Raw genomic sequence first — 13,224 nt, 5'->3', positions numbered from 1 at the left:
TTTTTCTAAAATGCCATTTCATGTGGATCTCCCTGATAGTATCAACTCAGTGTGTACTTTAGCAACACAAGAACTGAGGATTCCAAGATTTGAATTTGATGCATAAGAGAAATAGCAAACTAATCTACAAATAGCTTGTCCCTTTATCCAGGAGAGTAAATAAATGGCAATTCAGACACATACATTACCATTACTTTTTGCAATAGAAAGCATTATCAAATTCATGACTAGTTACAGTCTAGTCATTGTCTTGCTAATACTTAAAATTTACCACTTGGAACCCAGTTTGTTCATCCAATGTTAACCTAATTTGGAATTTTATGCTGGAGGGAAGACTGCTTGATAAGCATGCTTGGAAGATGCCAATTATAATCAATTCTGATCAAGAATATGAAAAATAAATTAAGAACATTATAACCAAAACTGTTGTCTCTGGTTCTTTCCTTGTGACTTCTAAGATTAGGGTGTAGAAAAGAGTGAACCCATGAGGGTAGAGCAAAGAGAATTAGCAAGAACTTGTGGTGAGCTAAATTTTGAAAGTTTATAGGAATTTACAAAAATTTTTCCTTCCACCAACATAGTATTCGTTTCCACAAAGCACCTCATGTAATCTACTGCAAAATGTTACCTTTTCTTCTTTCATTTGCCCCTCTCAGATTAAAACTGTTGCAACTCCCCTCTGCACCAGCTCAATTGTCCAGTTTTCTTACACAACAGTAATAGACTGTGGCAGACCCAGCAGCATTGAACCAATAGGAGAGTTCTCATAAATAAGTGCTCCAGCGTCCTGTGTTTCAAGGGATAATTCTGAAAGGACTTGGCACCCTAGAGCAATCCCCAGTTGTTCTCAGCATCGACCTAAATAATGTACTCTTATTTTGGATTCTCTTTCTGTCTTGACTTCCTTATTCCTTCACTATTTCCTGAGAACATCTCCAAAATGAATCCCCTCACCTCAAGTCCCTGTCTCAGGCTGCCAACAAATATTTATTAATAGATCTCTTATTCGTCATAAGATATAATACATTTAGGAATTGAATAGTTACTTTTTTTCAGAAGACTTTTCCTTTCCAAACAAAGGAGTGTCTGTAAACATCGCAGCCATTCAGTAATATTTAGTTGATACAGTAAATTATAATTTGTTATATGAAGTAGTTTTTTGTTGTCATTGTTTTGTTGTTTTAGTGTTTTGTTTGATTCCCCATAGATGGGAGTCTGAAGAGAATTAAAATTCCTCAGCTAGGATTGTTATTCATACAAGTAGGTGCTTTTCAAAGTATCTTTACTGAAACTCAGGAACAGTCATTAACTAGTACCTTTTGCTCAGTTGTAATTATGACAGACTTAGGAAAAAGCAGGAAAAAACCTTTCAGGATACTGATTTCAAAGGAAGACTCACACTGCTCATCCTAAATCAGTGAAGGGACTATTTCTTTCCTCTGTATGGATTTAAGATGATTAGTTTCCAAGTGAAAAAGAAAAATAACCTTGGAAGATCTGTGCAGATAAGGTTACTCTAAGCAGCCTTGTAGATAAGGAGACTAGCAGGCCTCACACCCTGCACATACCACAAAGGAGCCAGGAACCAGGAAACCCATCCTCACCCTGGGCTGTGGAATGTGGTATTTGTGGAGAAATGCTTGCAGATAAAGTTTTACTTTACTTCTTTGTTTATTAAATACTATGAACAATATGAAAATAATTCCACTGAGATTTTAAAAGTCAGTTGTAGCAATTTCAACAGAAGGTTATGAAAACTGGTTTTGTCCACAATTGATGGTGTGCTTTGTAGTAAAACTCCAATAAACATTTTAACATTCAATTTTTCCTAGATCAAAATGATAGATTACCATTTACAATATGTCAAGAAATTATGCCTTTCATTATATAATAGATAGAACTTTTAAAAACTAATGTACTATTTCAACATGAGAAATGGTTAAATTATATATAGTATGAATTATATAAAATAAACTTTATGATATAATCATAATCTATTATATAATTTTTAAAAAGTACCTGCACATTATCAACTACATAAAAACAATAAAACAATGCAAAAGTTTAAGTACTATTGACATAATATACAGTTTGAAACATATGAAATTGATGCTTTTGTATGTCAGAGTGAGTAAATATAGGAATTTCATGTAATTCATATTATTATTAAAGTAATACTACACACTAAAAATACTATTAAACTCAGCTTGCAAGTCAGGCAAACTTGCAAAATGTTCAAATAGGGCCATCTATTCTTTAAAAGGGAAGAGGGAGCAAATTCTGATGCTGCCATGATAAATTTATCTCTTTAGATATTCAACAAAATCCACGTGACACCCAAACTTACTAGCAGAAAACTCATGCCTTCACACGTTTACAACAGATAGCATAATTTTCATATCTCATTTCCCACCACTTTCCCCCGAAAACCTAGTGATAAATCCAGAGTATAGGAACTAAGTTCTGGAATGTTCTAAATTTTGCATGCTTAGAGTGGCCTCCCTGTCCCTCCACCAACAGAACCTTTATTCATTGAGGCATATTTCAAATAGCACTTCCTCTTGGATGCTTTCCTTGATGCCCTCAAGAAGAGTTATTTCTTCCTCTTCAGTGGTTCAATAAGACTTTATTCTTATTTAAATTTTTAGCACTTATCACATTTAATTGTCAATATTTGGTTGTGTGCCTGACTTGCTCACTAGGTTGTATTTCCCCCAGGTAAGCACTCTTCCTTCTCTTTAAATCTTCTACACCCATCATAAATCAAAGAAATAAAAACACAAAAAACACTTCTCAACAAAATTGAATTTTATCTTTCTGTCACCTTTTGTTCAGAGTCAAAGATGAATTCAAATGCTTAGGTAGTAGTACATTAATAGTATTTGGAGACATGGGAAGGAATAAACATGAGTAGCCTATGAAGCAAGTCAATGAGCTTTGATTTAAAGTTTTGAAGCTTTAGATGCCATGAATTGTACTATATTTGTGTCCAAATCTTTGCACACAGGCATGTCAGTAAATCAACAACTTTTGCTGAGCACCTTCTCAGTAAAAGTTGTTCAGGTGCAGTTAATTCTCTTCTGCGCAATTTGAATTCTCATGAGTCCAAGATTAAATTGATCACTCCCAAACAGTTGACCAATATTTGTGAAATTGTTTGCACAAATGAATGAAGACAATTTAATAAAGAGAAGGAGAAAAGAACTGTTTTTGAAATGCCTGGTATATGTCAGAGACTGTGCTAGAGTTGTTCCAAAACGTTCATGCATTTACCTCTCTGAGAACTGACTTTGCCAAAGTAAATGCTGACTCAGACAGAGCCAGGACACAAACCAAGAACTCTCTCACTCTGAAGTCCTTGCTCTTTCTCCTACCCATCCTGCCTTATAATTCCCGACAGTGAGCCTTCAATAATATGCTTTCACTTATTCTACTCTTTAACAAGAATAAAGTCCCATGTTTTACATTGCTATAAATCTAGGAATACTTTTAATTATCTCATGCAATGAAGAAATTAATTTTTGTAATAATTATTTGTTAATTTGACCTTGATTTCACTTTATTACATGGACAGAATTGCAATATCCAGAATCTGACCCATATGGCAAGTTTGCTAGTGTTTATAGGAAGCAAGTCATTTATAAAAGAATAAGTCTCATTAGTTCCAAATTTTGCTTCAAGGTTTGGGCCTGTTTAAAGGGTCAAATTGAAGAAATGAATCTAAAGTTAATAGGATAAAGTAGCAATAGGACAGACAACTAATGACTCATATTTCTGATGTAGTAACAAGTGAAGTGGTTAGTATTTCCTACATACTATTATTTATTTCATACTTTCCTAGGTATTTTAAATACAGCATAGGTTTTAGAAGTTAAAAGTCATCCATCCACTAATGAAGAATCCCTTAAAATAGTGTAACAAAATATAAATAATATTATCTTGATTTAAATTACATTTATTATAAGGCTATTTAGATTGGTACTAAAAACATTCATTCACTCAGCATATTGAACACGATGACTATGTTCTGAGCACTGTTCTAGATCCTAGGGTTAAAATGATGAGAAGGATAGAAAATATCCATTTTTTTTCATGAAACTAAGACTTATAATAAGAGGAAAATGGTTAGGAAATATTAAAACAAATTAAGAAATAAGATGATGATTTTAGATCAAAGTTAGGCCTTTGAGGAAAATAAAATAGGGTTAAAAGACAAGGAATAACAGGGCAGGACGGTGATAAGAAAAGGAGACACCAGCTGAGCCCAAATGGTGAGGAGTCAGCCAGGCACAGATCTGGGAAATGTGTGATGAGATACAAGGATGCTTGTACCTTTTATAGAATGTTCATTCCAAAGAAAATTTATTAAAACATACAAATAAAACTGTATACCTAATATATTTAAATTTACAAATCTAATTTAATATTCTGTTGAAACTGGGATCAGCCCCACATCTACATCTGTTTCAACACGGGTTTTCTGAGTTTTGCTGGCCTACAGTAATAGGACCACGTGATGCTTCAATTCTCCAAGTTTTTTGTTGATTCATACAGTTGTGAAACACCTGTTCTAACAGAACACAGTGACAACATCCAGCATTTCATGTGAACAGTCATACACCTATTAAGCTCACCTGTGTTCTCGTCTTATTTGCTTAGAACAGTTACGAAAGTACATGAACATAAACACAAATGCAGACCTGCGAATGTCACTGGTGAAATGTGCAGAAAGTATCTTCAAAGCTGGGAGGGTGGGGAGACTCATTAGTTTTGACGTATTGCTGTGGAACATTCTTGCCATAAGCATGTGCAATGCAGTTGGCTAAAATTTGGAAACTAAGTAGTGCAAAAATATTGCTGTTTAATGGGAATAAGTAATTTATTTTTAATATGTAATCTGCCAACCCTTTTTAATGCTAGCTTCAGAAGAATATAAAAAAGGAAAAATAGAGGAACTATTTTTGAACTTTTTTCCAAACTGCTCATTCCACTTCAGATACTGAAAATGAATCTGCTTTTAAAAAACAATTTCGATTAAATGAAAATTTGTTTTCCTTGCTCCCACAAAACAAGCAAACAAAACCAAAAACAAACAAATCTAGAAAAGTATCTATTTAAATGGCTACCAGGGCTGGGCACAGTGGTTCTCATGCCTGTAATCCCAGCACCCTAGGAGGCCGAGGTGGGAGGATTGCTCAAGGTCTGGAGTTCAAGACTAGCCTGAGCAAGAGTGAGACCCCCATCTCTACTAAAAATAGAAAGAAATTAGCTGAACAACTAAAAATATATAGAAAAAATTAGCTGGGTCTGTAGTCCCAGCTACTCAGGAGGCTGAGGCAGAAGGATTGCTTAAGCCCAGGAGTTTGAGGTTGCTGTGAGCTAGGCTGATGCCATGGCACTCTAGCCTGGACAACAGAGCAGGACTCTGTCCACAAAAAAACAAAAAACAAAAAACAAAAAAACAAAAAATAAATGGCTACCAAATTGTTAGCTAACTGTGATTGCCCACATATCTTAGACCAATCCTGGTTCTACCCCACATCTGATTGGAGCTAGCCCCATCTCCTTCTACTCTTCCCCTACAGCTGGCGAAAGTTGCATTATGTCTCCCAGCCAAAACTTGGTCTGTAATGTTTAACCAAGGCTGTCTATTTCTAACCAACTCATTTCACAAAGAGGAAACGAAAGCCCAGGGAATTTCAAAATATTGCCTAAGTGCCTCAGCTAGTTAGAGGTGGAATTGGGACAAAGCCATTTAAAAGCCTCCTGGCTCCAAGAATGCAAGGATCTTACAATGCTTCTCTAAAAGAAGAGTGGGCTCATTAAACAGAATGCATGCAGGACAATTTGTTTAAATATAGTTATTTTAAATATAGTTATATTATTTGTTTATACTCTTCCTGTTCAAAAAAACTTTAAGAAAATTTACAATATATATTCAGAGGGCATGTAAAATTGCAGCTAAATATTAGGCATATAGGGAGAATAGGGCAAAAGGAAAATGCATGAAGGAAAATATGATTGAGGCAGGAATGAAATTATTATAATGCAAGCTATAAGAATCTAGACAGTTGTTAGACATGGGCTAAAAATAATTCTTTTTTCAGAGACAGAGTCTCAAGACTCTGTCATCCAAGCTCACTGTATGTAACTTTGAACTCCTGGCTCAAGTAAGTCTCCCATCTTAGGCTCCCAAGTAGCTGGGACTACAGATATGTGCCACCATGGCCAGCTATTTTATTTTTTATTTTTTTGTAGAGACATGGTCTCACTATGTTGTCCAGGCTGGTCTTGAACCCCTGGTCTCAAGTGATCCTCCTGCCTCAGCCTCCCAAAGCTCTGGGATTACAGGCATGAACTAAAATTGACTCTAGATTTTCTAGCAGCCAATACAAAGAAGGCGATTACATAAGAGTGTGATTTACAGTCCCATTAAAATAAAGATAGACCAGTTTTCAAGAAAACCCCAAATAATCCTGGGAAGGAGACCCAGAGAAAATCTCTTTGTTCTAATATGAGGAGATTACCTAAAATATGAGTGAATTGGGCACTAATCTAAAATTTAAAGAAATTTATCAATGAACTAGTGTTATATAGAACAGCATTTGAGAAGTCCTCTACTAGAAATCCAAAACACTGCTTCCTTCAAATCAAAATCTTGATGTCTCATCTGGAAATTCACCTTTTCCTGTGTAAACATGGTAAAATAAATGAAATACAAGGAGAAGCACTATGATGATGTAACAAGTAGTGATTGGTGGTTGTGTATTGTAATTTTTATCCAGGAGGCAGGAGGAAAAAGTGGGGCAACAGTTTTCACTGGAGAGACACTATTTTACTATGGTGCATAAAATCTACGTGGGAAAAAAATTTTAATCATTTACATTATATTATCCTCCATGATTTGTACCTTTTTAATGGCTTTTTGCAAAATTTTGCCATCTTTGAGTTGTTTTTGTTTGTTTGTTAGTTTGTTTGTTTGTTTTAGAAAACTTATAACCACCCATTAGAATAGTCCCCCAAATTATGGAAATAATCACAAATCAATATTTTTGTTCTAAGTAATTGAAAGTCAGGTAAATTCCTCCTAAATGTTCTATTGCACAGACAGACAAGAAATCAGAGTTTAGAAAACAAACAGAAACATAAAATTGCAGGGAGAATATTTGGAGAAACCTTGTTCAAATCACCTTGACCCATGTCATGTACTGTGTGGACACATAATTTTGCAACCTCATAGACCTACAAGTTAAGCATTAGTGAAATCCTTCCCCCTACCTTGACCAATAACAAGAATATTTTCAATACTCTACAAAAAAACCACAGAGTTGTTTGTACAAAAGCTGTCTCCCTGATGGCATGGCTGTAGCAGAGTGACAAACAGAAACCTCCCACAGACTGAGCCAATAGCAGACCACAGCAGAGAACTGGAGTGAGAAACACACCAAAAGATTTTCAAAAGCCTTTCACTTTCAAAAGACTGAGCACACTAGCCAAGTATGGGCTTTTTAAAATGTACAAATGATTCAGATATATCCATGGCACATTTAACAAATATTATTAATGATGACATCATAGATATGTAATATTTTCCTGTGTATATTACTTCTGTGTACATTATTAAAACAGTTACTTCTTACACTTAAAGATCTAAGGATGAGAATTTCATACAATCAGTACATACAAATAAAAATCCGAGGAATTGTATAACAACTTTAACGTCTTGTTAGCTACAGTCATGTAACAAAAAATGAAATAAAGAAATATGAAGTATGTGATTTACTTCTGTTTTGACCCAAGAAGTTTGATTCCTAGTATATCTGATAGAAAAATATAATATAAAATAAGTACAACCTATGTAAATCATTGAGTTATTTAAAAGGAATATCCAGAAGTTAGTATTTCTACATACTGCCTTACCTCTCTCTTCATAACCACTCAAACACTTGAGTGCTAAAATGAGCATGAGTCTTATCTCCTTTTCTACAGGTAAGTATGTTGATGTTTTAAATTGGTAAACCAGAATCTAAAGCATTACAAATTAGGGTCCTCAAATTATCAATGTTTTTCTTCTAAAATGTATTTTGAGTTACTTCATTTTAATAGATAATTGTGGAAAATAAGATAGCAGTAAGAACAGTAACTTTAACTAGTCCTTCTGGAAAAGGTGCCAATTTAAAAAATTTCTTAATGAGTAACCACCAAATATGTTATAATGTGCAAAATAATAAAGTGACCCATGAGTCTACACATACATTTAAACATTTATAAACATCAGGAACATCAGAAGGTAAAGCTCTTCTTAACAACATAATGCCAACAAATGAATATAGTAAGAATGATAGAAATTGAAAATCCTCATTTTGCAAGCACCATAGTAATAATTATTTTAAACAGGATTAATTGATTTATGCTAAAATCATTGCATGAAAGATCAGGAACAAGATACTCAAATCTCAAATAATTACCTACACAGATCGCTTGTTAATTACAAAAAAAAAGGTACATTTACAAAGTAAAGTAGAAATTTGGCAAACACCTCCTTAACCAAGAGGTCACACCTTACTGTGACCAAATATAGTAGAAACTGCGATCACCAGCTTCTCGATGCGATTCACTGTGAAGGATACAGTATCACCTACATAGTGCTCCTACCTAAACCTAACCATGAAGAAGAAACCAAATAACTCTGAATTGAGAGGCATTCTGCAAAACCTCTGACAGAGATTCTTTGACAATAGCAATGTAATGAGAAGACAAAAAATTAAGAATTAATTACTGGCTAGGGAACTCTTCATTATTAAAGGAGTCTAAATAAATATGGAAACTAAATGCAATCAGTGATCCTTGATTGGGTTCAGAATTGGGGAATTAAGCAGTATAAAGTACATTTGGAGAGTAACTTGGAAAATTTGAATATGGATTGCACATTAAATAATGTGCTATATAAAAGGTAAACTTTCTGAATGAGATCCTTACATAGTATTTACACAGGAGGATGTTCTTGTTCTGAAAAGATAGGAGGATGATGCATTTAATGCTGAAGATAAAACAAATGTCAGAAAATGTTAAAAATCAGTTAATTAAAGTAATTAGTATATGGGTAGTCATTGTACAATTTTTGTAACTTTACTGTAAGTTTGTACTTTCAAAATAAAAGGTTGGAAAAACTACAATAATTTCCTTATGTCATAAGAAATGAAGTTTAAAAGGACAAAGCTGGGACAAACTTCTTAACTCATTCAACAGTTGGACAGATCATGAAACACTACAGGCAAAACCCTGCCTTAGTGGAACTTCCATTCTTTGTCCTTATTTCTGAGTTTTCTCATGTGCTAAATGGGTGAGGATGAGGGACAGCATTAAGTGTTGGACTTGATATCTTAAAGTCCCTTTCTACACTCTATGCTATTATTTCAGATACATGATTTTATTTGCTTTAAATAGATACAATACAATGTCTAACTTCTTCTCCCTAGAGCACTATGAAAAATATTAAATAAAAACACTAACCAACAACACTTAGATACAGCACATAACAGAAGATGGCTCTATGAGTTCCGCTTTTTATGCTATTACAGATCCAACACAAAACACCACTGAACAATTTATTACTTTAAAAACACGCTAAACTGTGAGTTTACTTTGTTTTTTATTTCTAAGATTATTAAGAAAAAATGTCTATTTCAGATAGAAGTGGAAAAAGGGGAACTCTCATACACTGTTGGTGGGAATGTAAGCTAGTGCAACTGCAATGGAGAACATTATGGAGATTCTTCACAAAACAAAAAATAGAATTACCATATGACCCAGTAATCCCACTGCTGGGCATATATTAAAAAAAAAAGAAATCAGTATATGGAAAATATATCTACACTCCCATGTTTATTGCAGCACTATTCACAATAACCAAGATTTGGAATCAAATTAAGTGTTCCCCAATGGATGAATGGATAAAGAAATTGTGGTACATATATGCAATGGAATATTATATAGCCATAAAAAGAATGAAATCCTGCTATTTGCATCAACATGGATGGAACCGGAGAACATCATATTAAATGAAATAAGCCAATCACAGAAAGACAAATCTCCCATGTTCTCATTCATATGTGGTAGCTGAATATTAAAACGATTGATCTCATAGAGATTGGGAGCAGGATGACAGTTACCAGAGACGAGGAAGGGTAGTGGGGAAAAGAGGATAAAGTGGGGATGGTTAATGGGTACAAAAATGTAGTTAGGTAGTTAGAGAGAATGAAAAATATTTGATAGCAAAACAAAGTGACTATAATCAAAAATAAATTTTGGTATAATTTGAAATAACTAAAATAGTAGAATTGGAATGTTCATAACACAAAGAAATGCTAAATGGCTGGGGTGGTGGATACTCCAATTACCCTGATTTTATTAATACACACTGTATGCCTGTATCAAAACATCACATATACTCTATAAATATATACAACTATTATGTACCCATAATAATTAAAAATAAAACTTTTTTTAAAAGTAGTAAAGATAACCATTTTTATACCATTAGATATCTACCAATTCAATAGAATCAAAATTTTTATTAAAACGCATAAGAATTTTTAAAAATAGACTTAATAGGATATACTTAAATAACATACATTTATGTATCTGTATAACTGGCACTGGGCTAAGATAAATATATTTTTTTAGCGTATATTGCTTCTTAATGTTGCTTATACTCTGAATTCAAATGAAAAGTCAGATAAAAGGTTGGTTGGTTTTTCTTTCCACTCTTTTTGTTTCTTCCATCTTTTGCATTTATCACTATTAATGAGTCGTTTTTTGATGTTGATACTACTTGTGCAAGGATAGTGGATAATAATAATTCATAACTCTCTAGATTCTCACTGGATTTGGTTTTGTCATTTAATTACCTACCTTTATGTGTGTAATGTTTGGGGGATCTTTGGGGGAGAGGAAGGAATTTGATAATCTATCTTTCATCAATGGTAATGACTGGGAAAAGTAAAAGAATGGAAAGTTGTAGCTTTCATATTTATTTTTAATGAAAAAATTAAGAAATTTGGGCAATAAAAGGAAAAACAAGTTATAACTATGAAGAGAATCCTGTGCTTGGATTTCAAACAGGGATAAGGAAAAATGGATGGAGATTTCCCATCTAGACAGAGAGGATGGGATTCAAATTTACTAACGTCACTATTAAAGTAAAGGTGAGAATGAAATATTTTTAAAACTGAAGAAAGAAGGAGATAAGGCAACTCGATGTTGGAAAGTTCATTTTAAGGTTGAAGAGAGTTGGGGAGTTATCAGATCAATGTGAGCAAGAGCAAATATTTTTATTGTTTTCAACTATCAGGGGAAAAGTGAAACACGTTTGAGCAAATAAAGTTAAGAGGAAGCTTTCTTTTCTTTTCTTTTTTTTTCTTATCTAATAAAGAATAGACAGGAATTAGGGAGATCTTACCTTCCTTCCTTCCTTCCTTTCTATCTTTTTCACGTTTTATTCTCTACTGCCCAAGGGCACTATGGGGAAGTATCAGAAGGTTGTGGCCCAGACTAAAGAGGAGGTGAAGTGCAAGTGAAAACAGTAAAGGAACTTTAAGCAAATTTGTATTTATGCCTGAAGCTTGGCGGAGTTATGAAGCAGATAAAGTATAGCTTTGGAAGGCTGCTTTTCTCTTGATGTTTCCTCCTGCACTTCCCCATCCACAGGTACCCATCTCCCTACTATTTTCATTATTGATACGTTGTACTTCCAGCCTGGCCTGCTCTATCCGGGCCAGCCTCACTTCCTATGGTCTGTCCCAAAACGTAAAGCAACTAATTACAATCCCTTAAACAGTGAATGACTGACAAGGCCCTACTGAACACACGATTCTTTTTTTTTTTTTTCTAGCTTTTATTTTTATTTATTTATTTATTTATTTATTTATTTATTTTTATTTCAGCTTATTATGGGGGTACAAAAGCTCAGGTTATATACATTGTCCATGTCCCCCCCATCCCCCTGAGTCAGAGCCTCAAGCGTGTCCATTCTCCAGACAGTGTGCCTGGTACTCACCATGTAGTCATACCTCCATCCCCTCCCCCCACCCCCCCCACCTCCCCGAGTCAGCACCTTCAAGCATGACCATTCCCCAGACGGTGTACATCATAAGGGTACCACCAATGCTTGCAAAAAGTTGGTGGGAAGAATAAGGGAAGAAAGGGAAGCAAGAAAGGAAGGGTGAATAGGTTAAGTTGGTTGTTATTCTGCTCAGGAGGGCCTGAATTTTAAAAGACTATACTTGAAGTGGTAATTTAACCCCAAAGAAGAGATCAATTAATGCAAAAATTCACATATCATGTAACTGACTATGTTCCTGAAATCTTGAATGTGATGCTTGGGGAAGTATACCCAGGTCCCTTCACTTATATCACTTGAAATTTCCTATTTGCCTCTATGTAAGACTAATTTCAATTTATAGTGCAGAGTTTCCAAGTTTTCAAATATATGTAAAACATATGTAACCACAATAATAGTAGTTAAATGCTTGTAAAATGCTATGGCAACTATAACAGACTCTAAGTAGAGATGAGTGCAATCCCTGAGTTCTGTTAACAGATGGTGCCATTTATACACAATAATGCACATTCTCCAGCTTATTATTTAATAGAATAAATTCTAACAATTTTTCATAAGTGTCAATATGAAGAAAAAAATGATTGGCCTGTATGTTTCATTAAGCTTGTATGCTTTCAGCAATCATTTCTTCCTGAGGAAATATTTCCTGGTGTTTTATTTTGTCATTTGTATTGGCTAATATTTCTGTTAGAAACAGCTTAATTTGTTATTAAGGAAGAAAATTCAACGAGGAAAAAATATTTCTTCCAACTGGATTTGGATTCAAATTTGTATAAAGAGAAATGTGGAGATAAACGCTAAGGATACTCTCCCAGGTGAGTGTCAACTAGCCACATCAGTGGCCACTGGAAAACCACGGGTGCTTGCTGGAGATTGTCCCTTTAATTCTGAGAAAATATTTCCCTAATGATACTTTTCATTTTTCACTCTAGGATAGCTTGTCATTGGTACATAAATGCCCATAGCTGGTTCTGTCAACATTTTTGCTTTGAAGATTATGTGCTTTATGAGGCAAAACATAGCAACACAAACATTTAAATTGCCCCCACATTTTACAACCTCAACTGTTGTATTTTATATAAAGGTCACAAAATGAATATTGT

This window comes from Lemur catta, chromosome 5 (genome assembly GCF_020740605.2).
Source record: "Lemur catta isolate mLemCat1 chromosome 5, mLemCat1.pri, whole genome shotgun sequence".
NCBI classification, from domain to species: Eukaryota; Metazoa; Chordata; class Mammalia; order Primates; family Lemuridae; genus Lemur; species Lemur catta.
The sequence above is the reverse complement of the archived record's forward strand: the minus strand, read 5'-3'. Positions refer to the sequence as shown.